The following is a 12,043-nucleotide window of genomic DNA, read 5'->3' as shown; positions in this document are numbered from 1 at the left end:
GCCAACTGATATTATTCAAGTAAACTTCTAATTTAATTTTGCATGTGATTCTATCACCATGCCCATATTTGTATGCAACAAACAACGAAAAAAGGATAATCTTATACGTTTTTATTACCTACTTTGATTTTAGTAGTTTGAAAATATTAAATCTTCCCATAATTTATAGTCTCAATATAATATTTGTTTCAAGTCTTTCGAAACTTAAAAAGTCTATTTGAGACTTACTACAACCCCAATATTATAAATAATTTAATTCCTCCAGATAGTAACAAATTAGCTCTTTCGAAACTATCAATTAATTTTGTGTACTACCAGAATTTTCACAACGCCATCCTTATGATGACCATCTCCTTCAAGGAGAAAATTATTAATATTTTCATGGTTAAATTATTACATTCAAGACTTATTTCTTGATAACCAATGACAAATTTGTGTTGCACCACAATAACATTTATTCTGTCCATACCACAACCTTTACAGAAAAGAGTTATTTCTTTCTTTTGTACTTCAATAGTTCATTATAAAACATACCACAATATTTGTGTAGTACCAAAGTATATATATGACCAAAATGACCGTTTATGTCAAAATATTTTCATTCGAGCTCTCAAACCTCCTGTAGAGGTGAAATGTGTCATTCATCCAACAATACATGAACATGTTCTTATCCATACGAACACAAGTCACATTTTCTTCAAGAAATGAATCATAACCATTTGTACATGTTCCATAAGTTTTTATCAGAAACTCATTGTCATGTTTTGGTAACTCGCCTCAACATCACCTTAAGAGGTCAAATGGATCAAGTGCACTACCACTTTGTATTCCATTATTTTGACGGAGGATTTAAAAAACTTTAAAATTGGGTTGCACCTACAACAATGTGTCCAACTTCTCATACCCCTTTGATGGATAAAAGTTACTTTTAACAATTACCTTCACATTTGAAAGACCATCTTAAGAAACAATTTGTCCAATAACCTTTTATACAATTTTAATCGACAAAATTACCTTCACATTTGAAGGAACATCTTAAGAACCCATAATGTTCTTCCTTTTAATTATGACAATGATGACCATTAACATTTTACAATACCCATGTTCATACATTCAAGCACTTGTTATTTTTCAGACAAATTAGTACACTGCTACCACATTAACATAAGAGAATGAAGCAAATTAATTGGGTAAATTTCATGACTTTCAGTCAAAAGTATAAACATTTATGTTAGTCATCATCATATCATCACTATAGTGCATTAAGACTTAAACTCAATGTCTTACCTATATAAAAACACATTTGGTATAAATCAATGAGACTTGAACCCAACTTCTTATTATCATGGTGCACCAAGACTTTAACTCGATGTCTTACCCACTTGGTGCGATATAACATGAATTCACCGTCTTACCCTTAAGTAATGCCGTGATAAACCAAAAGCATTACCAAAAATAAATAATTACCGAATTCATAAATATAATCTGAACTTGACTTAATATACGAGAAAAATGAACAAAATCAATTAATTAGAACAACATGTTAGAATCATATAAAAGCCCCAAGTTAAAATAAAATTCAAACATTTTACTAGTCCCTCTCAACATTGGTATGAAGATTATTATAGCTTACTAACCATTTTAGAATAACTACTAAAACAAGTTTTTTTAGTACAAATAATATATAGGATATGAAGTATACCATGCAACCAAAAAGTTACTAGGATAATTCATTAAAATCACCTACCATTGATTTTTGACGTTGAATGGGCAACTTGTGTTGATAACGTGTTGTAAAACTTAGGAACATAAGAATATTATAAAGATGAAGACAAGAAGAATATAAGACAAGAGGAACAATATTAGATAACTTTCTTTTTTTCAAGTATTCACTCAATCTTCAAGTGTAGTGTAAGATAGAGGCATACAAACATTAGTCATAAACATGACATTAAACATGGATATAAAGAAGGAGGTTATGGATATGAAAAGTTACAAGAATAATTATCATAAAGGTAGAGGGTACCTTCATAATGGAGGGAAGTAATTTAGTAACTTCTTGGTGTAGTGGATTATCTCCATAATGGAGGAAAGTAATGTAGTAACCTTTTGATGTAGTGGACACCCACAATGTATTATTTTATAACAAAAACTAAGAGTTCCAAAAGAGTTTTAATAAGAAAAAAGGAAAAATTGATTCCAGAAGATCCTTTCTAAAGCTAGAGTGTTGAGCAAATTATCTCAACCCAAGGAAAGAAAGTTATTTTTAAAAGCATGAGCTAAAGTATATTTTGGGAGTACTAGTATTGAGCATCGATGTAGGGATGCGAGTTCATATTGACTCAAGTCTCAATGTAAATCATATAGTCATCATAGGTATTAACGAGTCATATGTTTTGGATGATCAAGTAAGTTAAGTTAGTGGATCCACTAAGTTGAGGAGTTCTATTCGACGGCAATGTATAGGATAGTTTTGGCAGCGTGGGAGAGATATTGTATCACCACTTACGCTTATAGTAGTGGTTTTCAGTTAGAAAATCTCCAACAGCAACTATATTACTTTCTTATATAAGTAAAGTTGAGTTTGTTATTGCATTTTCTTTAACGAAGTAAGTTCTTTTTACTGTTTTATAGAGCTTTTACATATAACATGTGTATTATTGTTTTATATTGAGTTGAGTATCCATAGTTTATTATCATATCTTTGAATATATTATTTAATCTCTGAGTTGAGTATCTTATCCTTGAATATGATGAGTTAAGTAAGTTGAGTAGTTTGTGTATTTTTGAGTATTCCTTGAGTTACACGTTCGAGAAGAGGTAAGTATGTTTCCATTTTTATCAAGTATCAAGCTTATGTTATGCTTTTGAATTGCTCGTACATTCCATGTACTGAGCCAATTGGCCTGTATCTTCTCATGATGCAAACATAGGTATTCAGGATCTTCAACAGGAGCGTCGTTGATACATCCGAGATTCGAGTTAGCTATGGTGAGGCTCCTTGCTTCCGGAGGATTTCATTTACTTTTCAGTTTAGTTAGGAGGTCGTGAGTCTTGTCCCGACTTCCACCTTTATCAGTTAGAAGCTTCATAGATAGCCAGTTTAATTTGATTATTCAAAGTTTTCATTTGATTTAAAGCATTGTAATTGAGTTTTACGATTTAAATCTGTTTTAAGCTTTTGCATGCTTAAGTTAGTCTTCCGCTTGAAGTCAACTAGGATGAGGGTTCCCTTGGGGACTAGCAATGGTCTTCGAGTGTCGACCTCATCCAGGGTGTAGACTCGGATCGTGACATCCCTAACATGTCTTCATCTTCACAGCACACCCTCGCCGTTTTCCCTTCCTCCTTCTCCAACCTCCACAAATCCAAAAATCCTAAGAGCTGCACCACCACTCCGATCTCCGAATCTCTTCGTTGTCATGACTAGTTTTTATGAAAAAATATCAATTAATCTTATGACTTAAGAGAAATCGACTTTCTGAATCAACAGTCGCCACTTGATTTTTTAGTAAAATCAAGAGAAATCTTATAATTATTTTCAAAAGATTTAAACATATAAAATCAATTAAATAAGGGTTCGAAGTTCAACTGTATATTCCGAGAAGGTTTTAGGCCCTCGGAATGTCCGCTTACTTGCGTTTGACTGGCAATTTGACTAAAAATAACTTTAAAACTAACTTTTCGAATTTTTAGTCAAGTCAAGAAAATTCATATTTTTTTAATTACTTATTCCTATTATTTTCTAATTAATTATTTCAAGTGGAAATAAACTAAAGGTGAATTTTCTAAGAGAAGTAATTCAAATATTGACAAAAGTAAGTAAAAATAAACTAAGTAATAAATATATATATATATATATATATATATATATATATATATATATTTTGACAAGAGTAATAGTGAAAATAAAGCTAAGTAATAAATATATATATATTAGAAATAAAAGAGAAATGATTATCTTGGGGATTTAAATAAGCTAAGCCAAAATGTTAAGAAAGACAATTACAAATAAATAAATAGAATAACGGAGAGTTTGAATTTGGGCCCTTTGTACCAATTTTAAATCTCATGGGCTTTTGTCCCAAAACCTGTCCTGCAAATGAATGAGTTTGACTCCTTTTCACTCTCAAACACCTGTGTATACAACAAATGTATATTGTTGTATATAGATCATATTTTGACCGATTTTCATGTACATCGGACTGTATACCAAGTGTATTCAACGCTCTTCAACTCCTGCGACCTATATTTCAATTTTCAGTCTTGTATTCACTGCACTTAAGTCTGTATATCATGTAGACATTACCTGTACACCACTGTATATAGCAGACATGTAGCATGTTTTCAAACTTTTCGGGGCTTGGAATCGATGTTTCACCCCTGATCATCGGTTCCCTTGACTCGAAAAACAAAGAAGCCAACTCGAAGAAATCCAACTCGATGATATGCTAAGCGGGGAGTCCGAAGGGACTCGGATGGAGTTTCACATGCAAAATGGAAGGAAGAGAATTAACGAAGAACCTTTTCACTTGAGTTAAATTTAATAGAGCGAACAAGAATTATTTTACACAAATAATTGATATCTAGGTGCTCAAAACGAAAAATAAAACAAAATGCATAGTGTATAAATAAATGATCATGAGTAAGTTTTCTATTTGCAGTAACTGACGGCATAACCCTGTAGTAACATATACATTACTAGAAACCATAAGCATATCCTTGTATATAACACTTAGTCACAACCATAATATCAAATCAATCTTGAATACATAGAACTTAATACTAATCACTCAAATAAAATCCTATAGCTTAGCTAATAGCTACTACTTTCAAATAAGACATATCGAAATGAAGGAGGGATTTGTATAACTTTTTCTTATTTTAGAAATAAAATAAAGTCATATCCAGAAATGTGATCAACTCTTACAGATGCAACAAACTTAAGTTAGAAGAATGAAACCAAAAACAGAGCAATATGCTACATTGAAACAAAATACAAAAGGAAACGCCAATACCTTTCTTGAGCCAACAAAATGAGACCAAACGAGTAGGGAAGGGCTCTTCCACCACACGAGTTTGAATCTCGAGCAATTGACCACGAAATGCAAACCAGACTCTCACAAAGGTTGTCTCACAACTTAGGATTAAAGAAAACGTATAAAAGTTCTTGATTATAAATGTGACTTTTCAAAAGAAGTCCTGACTCTAAACTTCCACATTCCCCCCCCCCCCCCCCCACTCCAACTCACTGTAACTATCTCCAACCCTTTTTCCTCAACCCTTTACCAAATTTTCGGGGCTTTTTTCTCCAACTAAACAATGAAGAATGAGCGGATATTTATAAGGGGAGATTTAGGGCAGAAAGAGGGGGAAACCGATTGAATTTGAATTTCAAATTTGAATTCTCTTTAAGGAATAAGGTTACCAGCTCGAAAAATTGTATACCTCTTCAGCAGACTAATAATCGCAGTCGTTCGATTTCTAATGAGAGGACAAAGGCGATGGGATATCTCGACACCTGGATTCCGTGCAAACGGATAAGGAGAGAGGGAGAGGACGACGCCCTAGGCTGCTAGACTCACGCTCTGATTTTCATTTGGAGTTGGACGCGATTTTGCTGGTTTTGGGTCTGTAGTTCAAGTGGAGAAGAAGATGAAGGCGCAGGGGTCGAGTCACGTTAGTTGAACTGATGGGGTTCTTTGGGTTTCTTTTTGGAATGAAAATTGGGCTGAAATTGGGAATGTTTTTTCTTTAATTGTATTGTATGCTGGGCCTGGGAAGTGTATTGGAATGGGCTGCAGCGAAGTGAACTGGAGATAAGTATGCTATCAAAAAATGAATTGGATTTTGGCCCAAAATTGATCTCATAATTGAGTTAAGTTGAAAGTCAAAGATGGATTAAATTTAAGAAGTAGCCAAATAACAAATTCTACTAAACCTTTGTAACAACCCTAAAAATGAATAGGATAAATACTTAAGGTGAATTATTTATTATTTAAAATCCAAAATTTTAAGGGAAAAATGGTCCTTTCACGTATAATTAATCAAATCAGATTTTAAGTATTAATGAGAGTCCTGAATTGACTAAGTCATTATCTAAGCCTAAACAACTTCAGACATTTAACTCTCTCACATCTATCACATTCTCACGTTCGAACTCTATTGTTTTCTCTCTGCCAATTAACGTGAAGAATAGAAAATATAACAAAGGTTCTTCACACTTGAAGAATCATGGGAAAAATATAAGAAAACAAGTTAATCAAAAACGTTAAAGCAAGGGAAATTTCCGTCGAGTTGGTGGTGAAACTATAGGTGAGTTGGACGTAGTTTTGGAGGAAGGTTTTGGCAGCAAAACGTTCTAACATCAATTAAGGTATGAGTTTCTTACCTCTTGGTTCCTTTCCCAAGATACCCCTTAGGAGTCAAGATATTCACTCCGAAAACTAGGATTGTTCCCCTCTTGCATGTTCTTTTCACTAGCTCCCATTGAACTTTAGGTTAGGTATGCTTGCTGGTACAAAGTAGGGATGAAATGTATTTTCGTGATGTTTATGTTTAAGTATGCATGTTCAAAATTTTGTGAATAATGATTATGTTGTTCGAAATCATGTGAAAAAGTGATGTGGGTGTGTATGTGTGGCAGTGAAGTTGGTCACTGTTTGAAGGTGTGCAAAAGCATGTTAATTCTTGTATTTTATGTGCTAAAATTTTGCACAATGTGATGTTCATATGGTGTGTGAAGTTACAAATTTTGAATGAAAATGCTTGACTAATGTAACTACTAAACTACACATAACGATGCACTAAATGCTTGGTGAAATGCCCTAAGAAACTTACATAAAAAGGTTGATGAAAGAAAGATAAAAATTATGAATAAATTTCCAGCGTAATGTACTTTAAATTTCTTTCAAAAAGGGGGTTGAAATCTGGAAATTTAATACATTTAAAAGAGGTGAGGCCACAAGGGTTTGAACCTGTGACCTCACCGTTTAGCTACTGGAATTTGCGAGTACGGAAAAAGAAAAGGGGGCAGGGGAGAATCGAAATGGGGTCTGTTGGATTAGTATGAAGAGAATAAGAATTAAAAAAAAAGGGAGGTGTGGGAATCGAACCCACGACCTCCTGCCAAACGCCTAGCCTAGTGAGTTTTAGTTAAAAATTTAAATAAGGAGGTTGTGGGGGTTGGAAACCACAACCTCCCAATGCTCTAGCTAAATTAAAAACAAAAATAAGGAGGTTGTGGAAGTTCGAACCCACAACCTCCAAATGCCCTGGCGATAAACTAAAGAATAGAATGGAAGAGGTTGTGGTGGCTCAAAGCCACAACCTTTCGGCCAATTTAATAGGAAACCAAGTATAAAATTCAAGGTATAATGTTAATGTTGGAGTTCCATTTAGAGTTCCAATGTTATGGAAATTAAAAATAAAATCAATGAAAAATGTAAATGTTATCCAAGTGATTCGAATTTGGTTTTCTTGCCCAAATCTCCGTATCGATAAATAAGTCATACTTGAACAAAATATCCAAGAATAATGCCACATATTTAGATCGAAACCAAGATCTTGACATATATACAAGATACATGTCTTATCCTACATAATCTTAGGAATCTATGAATCAATTAATGAACTATGAATAAAGACCATGGCTTGTTTGTATAGACTCATAAGTCTAGCATACGTTCAAAAGTATGTGAACCTAAGATGTATGTAATGAATTGATGAACCCTAGAAGGGTTAAGAATGAGTGTAAGATACACGAAATGTCCAAGTACATCGGCATAATATGAGATGAACAATGAAATGAGTAAATGAACAATGAAATGATTAAACCCTAAAAGGGTTAAGTAAAGGTATGAAACACACTAAATGACCAAGTGCATTGGCATATGATGAAATGAATATTCACGTAATAAGAGGTGAGTAACTATGAAAAGCAAAGGTGATAATGATAAGGAATGTGGTGACAACATGGTATGAGGCTAATGTAAAAAATGAGAGAAATCTCAAATGAGCCTACTTAAATGTTACCAAAACGTACTCACCAATGAGAGTGTAAAGTTAATGAAGAGACCAGTCTCTATGAACACTCTAATGAAAGTATTGAGCTTAAAACCCTTAATACTAATGATAAGATGATAAATCATCTAATGAGCTATGATGTCCTCATACTAGAAGTCAGCATCCATGACGTATGAGATGAGACTGTCCGTCTTTCTGGGTACGAGTCTCCTTACATCTCCTAGTCTTCTAACCTATACAACCAATATAGGGATCTAGCGGGGTTAAATTCTCATGTATGCTAGCGTGATATTGATCACTTTGGCCAGTGATTCCACCTCTTCTCGGTGTGGGGAAGACACTGGATTTCATGATGCTCACATGATCTATGTCGGTTAAATTTAAAGTTCCCAATGAACGAACGAGGGCAGCCTCAAATAATGCACATAATGAGATGAATGATACCAAATGTGTTAGGATAGGATAATCAAAAGGTGATTTAGATTCACAAAATGACATTAGGTCATTCTTGGTCGTTGCACAAAAAAACTAATGAAAGTCTTAAACTACATCCTAGGTATAGCTGGTGTTTACACTGGACTATGAATGAAATGAAATGGAGTACGTATGAACGAACAAAGCAGACTCTGTGTTTTCTAATGAAGACTCCCTAGTTGAGGTCCCATCTGTTGATCCCTCATTTCTGGGATGTCTTGATGTTAAGTCCATGATTCCAAGGTCTCATGGCATACAAATGAATGATATTAAAAAAGTTATGTGCTACATGCAAAATGTGTTGTATGCTATATGATATGTGCTATGTGTAAATGTTATGTTTTATGTGAAAAAGTGAAAAGTATGATTATGTATGTTATTCTCATGGCATAAATTTCCTATTCCAAATCTGGAAAGCCCACTGACTTTCCTAATTCAATTTTGGAAACCTTCCTAATCTCAATTGGCAAGGCCACTGACTTGGCCTCCAAAACTCATGTTGTTAGGAAAGAGCTATTCTTTATCATGCATGTCCTTCGTGTATGCTTACATATACTCATACTTAGTACAAGTGTGTATTAACCGTATACAAACTCTACTATTTTAGGTGCAGGCACAGGTGGACGATAGAGCTACAAGATCTTCGCTGCAGTTATCCGGACGTTCAGCATTCATCCGACTTTGGTAGGTCCTCATGCTTTCGAGGATAATGTTGTTTTATATTCTAGCTTAGTTTTAGAGTTGAGCTAGTGGAGCATGTTCCACTAGCGTTTCTTTCCTGTTTTTATCCAGACTATGTATTGGTGCCATTTTGGCAATTACAAACTTAATAAGAATTGAACTATTTCTTCCCGTCACTTATCTCTTAATGTTAGATGGTTGATGGTGAACAATTATGTATTGATGAGAATGTTTTATAGGTATGTTAAGAAAAAAAAGTTTTTTAATTTTCCGCTAAAATTAACCTATGTAAAGTAAGAATGACGTAAGTAGGCTTGTCTTCGACCTTTAAGAGGTCAACGACGCCGGTCTCGTCTACGGTCTAAATTTCGATGGTGACAACCTTAAATAACGAATTAATATTAATTAATTAACGAGCTTCTTAATTTTAACAAAAATAAAATAATTAATTTAATTATAAACTAATTAACCTAAAAATATAAAATATTACTTAAACCACACTAGTTATCAAAATATTTTACTAAAACTAAAAAAAATTTTAGATAATTTTTAATAATCATAAAATATACTAATTATATACATTATTATGTAAAATATATATATTATTTAAAAATTATAAAAAATAACAAAATTATTCAAAATAATGAAACTTTATATTTTTTCTTAAAATTTTATAAAACTAATTATTTTAAATTGTTCCAAAATTAAGAAGCTCGTGAATTAATTTCTATTGGGGAGGGTCAAAATTGGGTGTCAACAACTGTCCCTCATTTTACTTGGATTTATGCCAGAAATTTGAGGAAAATGAAATTGACCAAGACAATTTTGACCGACCACATATTTATCTTTAGGGAAGGATTTAGTATAAACTTTAGGAATTAAAACGGACACTTTTAGTTCGACCACATATTTATCATACTCACTTTTTATGAGAATTCAAGCCACTTATAGTTCGATATGCTTGATTTAACGCACAATTTGAAAGAGTTCGAAAGTCACTCCGGTACCGAATTATGAGGGGACCAGAATGCTCCAGAATAGGATTTAAGAGCAAGTGTTGGAATGCAGCCGATTTTTCAACACTAAGCTCGCCTACATATCCTTATACCTTAGGAATTAGGCTGCTTGTAGTTCAACTTGATCGATTGAAAAGGAAATCCCCTATGTTAGATAACCTTTGGTTCTGGAGGAGTGACAAATAAAACAAGTATGAAAAAGAGGCTTACAACCTCATATGCATGAAGGTGGAGCTATTCACATCCATAGGTAAGAATTTACACTGACATAATTTCCAAAGCTCTTGGTGTATGTCACTTTTAGATTGGAAACTTGCTTCCGGTAGATACAGAAATTTCTGGAGGCAAGACCAAAACTGAGAAATTTAAGGAAAAACCCACATATCTTATAAGGGCGTGGTTTGATTATGGTGGAAATCGTTCCTCTGCTCGCGTCCTAAGAGTTTGACACTCATCTTTGGACTATGTCTCAGTTCGCTGCTAAGAAAAAGTTCCACGTTGTGCTGCATCCTTGTTAATGTCGTCTGCGCATGTGGTTTGATTTGAGAATTCATCCACTTGGATGCTCTCGACAAGGACTGAAACAAATTGTTAGTAAAAATGTAACTGAAAAGTTATAGTATATCTTACGATGTTTTTCAGTTACTCTTGATGTGAAAGATGTCACATGAGTATGTTCAGTGTGTATCGCTTTCAAACACAGTAAGTTCATTAAAACTCTTTATTTGCTGAGGATTAAGAGATGTCATTGCTTGTTTTCTAAATGGCAAACTCTTGTGATCTCTGCAACGACTTAGCTAGCTCAATAATTATCCAACTGTAATGAGGTGGATGTCTCGATGATTATCCAACTGTAACGAGGTGGATGACTCAATAATTATCCAATTTTAACGAGGTGGATGGATCGATATTATCCAACTGTAACGAGATGGATGGCTCGATAATATTCCAGCTGTAATGAGGTGAATGACTCGATAATATTCCAACTGTAACGAGGTGGATGACTCGATATTTTTCCAACTATAACGAGCTGTATGGCTCGACAATGGTCCAACTGTAACTAGGTGGATGACTCGATAATTATTGAATTGTAACGAGGTGGATGGATTAATAATAGTCCAACTGTAACGAGGTAGATGTCTCGATGATTATCCAATTGTAACGAGGTGGATGGCTTGATAATATTTGCTTCTAAAAAAGTTTTACGTCGTGCTTCATCTTTTTTTTTAGTGTCGTCTGCACTCTGCAGATGTTCTAACATTAGACTCTGTCGATTTTGATGCAGTAGATGATGACTTGATATGATATGAAAAATGATGTTTCATTGATTGAAAGACGATGATCCATTAGTAGGATAATGTTACTACATGATAGGATGATGATGTTGATGCTCCATTGATAGGATAATGATTGATGATGTATCGACAGGATGATGTTGAAGTTCCATTGATAGGATGATGATACTTCATTTATGATCTAATTGTAGGATGATATTAATGCTTCATTGATAGCGTGATGATTCTTTATTGATGATCCATTGGTAGGAGGATGTTGATGCTCCATTGATAGGATGATGATGTTCCATTGATAGGATGGCGTTGATTCGTTGGCATGATGATGATATTCCGTCGATAAAGTAATGGTGATATCCTTCTGGATGGTGGTATTATCTCATTTGACAATACTGTAGAAATGTCCCTCTAGTAGGGTCTCACATTACCACGCATGTTGAGAGTGATGCTTTCACTTGTACCTATTTGAACATTTGCACTCAATTTTTGCTCATGATTTGCTAGGAATCTAAATGAGGTGTTGTTGCTTGATTTCTGAACTGTTTCTCTTTTGTT

General features: G+C 33.9%; 1 long non-coding RNA gene across 1 annotated transcript; it reads right to left on the bottom strand.

Moving 5' to 3' along the window:
* Positions 1 to 3,915: 3,915 nt before the first annotated feature.
* On the bottom strand, positions 3,916 to 5,658 carry LOC101251124 (uncharacterized). Its single transcript, XR_183113.5, has 2 exons — positions 4,310 to 5,658; positions 3,916 to 4,246 (listed from the first exon to the last, which is right to left on the bottom strand). It is a non-coding gene; the product is annotated as an uncharacterized lncRNA (long non-coding RNA).
* Positions 5,659 to 12,043: the final 6,385 nt, after the last annotated feature.

This window comes from Solanum lycopersicum, chromosome 9 (genome assembly GCF_036512215.1).
Source record: "Solanum lycopersicum chromosome 9, SLM_r2.1".
NCBI lineage: Eukaryota > Viridiplantae > Streptophyta > Magnoliopsida > Solanales > Solanaceae > Solanum > Solanum lycopersicum.
This window is presented reverse-complemented; position numbering and strand designations above follow the sequence as displayed.